We start from the raw sequence: 2,016 nt of genomic DNA, 5'->3' as shown, positions 1-2,016 counted from the left end.
GTCAGGAGTGTGATGGAATACACCTCACTCAACAACACTCAAGAAGCTCAACACCATCCAGGACAAAGCATCCCACTTGATCAGAACCTAACACACCACCTTAAACATTCACTTCCTCCACCACCAGTACACAGTGGCTGCAGTGTGTACCATCTCCATATGAACTGCAGTAACTTGCCAAGTATCCTTCAACAGCACCTTCCAAGCCCGTGACCACTACCACCTCGAAGGACAAGGGCAGCAGATGCATGGGAACTCACTACCTGCAGTTTCCCCTCCAAGTCACTCACCATCCTGACATGGAACTATATCGCCATTTCTTCGCTATTGTTGGGTCACAATCCTGGAACTCCCTCCCCAATAGCACTGTGGGTGTTCCTACACCATATGGACTGCATTGGTTCAAGAAGACAGCTCACCACTACATTCTCAAGGGCAATTAGGGATGGGTAATAAATGCTAGACTTATCAGCGATACTCGCGCCCAAGAATGAATAAAAAGCAAATTATTCTCCACAGATTCCCCACAATCCGGGCTTGGACATTTACTTCAGGAGCACAGAGCTTTATATAACTACAACATGAGTTCCAATCTTCAGATTCCATTAGCCTTTCACATTATTTTCTCCCAGTCCACTAGCTTTTAGTGATTCAGCACTCGGGTCTCTGCTTCTCCAGTTTCTAACATCTCACTACTTATAAAAAACACTCTGATCTATCTTTCGTAGGTACTAGATGACCCCTCATTTTAAACTCCATCTGCCAAAGCATTGTTCACTCACTTAATCTATCAAGAAGATTTGAAAATAAATTTCTTGCCAAAGGATAATGTTCTGCTTCTGCTCCCTCGCCGTTTGTTTTTCCCGTCAGTCTTTCATTTGGTGTAAATCCAGAGAAAGTAAAGATGGAAGGAAGGGAGGGAGGGAAAAATCTTCCTCCTTTTCGTGATCCCAATTTAATCTTCATTCCAGTCCAATTTGGGTGAAGAATTCCAATTGTCTGTCTCAATTTTAATTAAGTATAAACAATTCTGGAATCACCTTCTAGATATTGACAAGAACAGGTTTCCAGGCCGACTAAACACAAAACTTCCCCCCCTGGAAACAACAATGCACTAGACAGTTCATAAACTAACAACAAGGATGGGATTTGAACCCACGCGTGCGAAGCACAATGGATTAGCAATCCATCATGTTAACCTCTCCGCCACCTTGTCAACTGTTTTGGCGTAATGGTCACTTTCAGCTCAGATCCTGACTGTGCAGCCAGATGTGCAATGATGGAAATGTAGCTTCTGTAAGTAAATGAAATTTCCATCACATCAGGTCATGGCCTGTTGGGAATGGAGCGGTGTGAAACATTCCAGACCATGTCCAACACGTTTCTACTCAATGTGAAAACTCACCACGGAAAGACTGGAACATACAAACATTTGATCACACCATGATTAACATCACTCAGACATCTGAACCATTAGGTCACTGACGAAGTCATGATGACTTCTAATTTCTCATGAAATGACAACTGAACTGACTGGAAGAATTGCTTTAACTCCACATGATCAGAGAGACACAGCCTCAGCCGACTTGTCAGGTGGCGTAAACAGATATTACTGCTTCTGATCTTCACCAGAACAGAGAGTGAGATGTAACATTGATCATCAAACAGACTATGAGAGAATACAACAGAATAAAACACATGGAGAGACACTGTGGAATAACAAATAGATTTGACTGGAATGTTGAATTTTAATTGGAATGGATAAAACACCAGAAACAACTGATTAAATTGGGATTCTCATCATTATATTGATCTGGGACAGAAAAGAGAAACTGATAGAAAGAAGGGAAGAAGGAAGAAAAGAAAGGATGGAACTGTTTACTTTTTTCAGTTTTTTCACTTGCCCATCAAAGCTGGATAAAAAAGTTGCAAATAACAGAGAATTTCACCAAAAAGGGAGATTAAATGCTGCCGAAACCTTGGATTGAAGGATGCCCCAACAGATCACCTGTTTAA

General features: G+C 41.7%; 1 non-coding gene across 1 annotated transcript; it reads right to left on the bottom strand.

Annotated features, from left to right (window-relative positions):
- Positions 1-1,134: 1,134 nt before the first annotated feature.
- trnas-gcu (transfer RNA serine (anticodon GCU)) lies at positions 1,135-1,216 on the bottom strand. The gene has a single exon. It is a non-coding gene; the product is annotated as a tRNA-Ser (tRNA).
- Positions 1,217-2,016: the final 800 nt, after the last annotated feature.

Source organism: Heterodontus francisci, unplaced genomic scaffold, assembly GCF_036365525.1.
Source record: "Heterodontus francisci isolate sHetFra1 unplaced genomic scaffold, sHetFra1.hap1 HAP1_SCAFFOLD_148, whole genome shotgun sequence".
Lineage (NCBI taxonomy): Eukaryota > Metazoa > Chordata > Chondrichthyes > Heterodontiformes > Heterodontidae > Heterodontus > Heterodontus francisci.
Note: the sequence above shows the minus strand (reverse complement) of the source record. Positions and strands in the feature narration are given on the sequence as shown.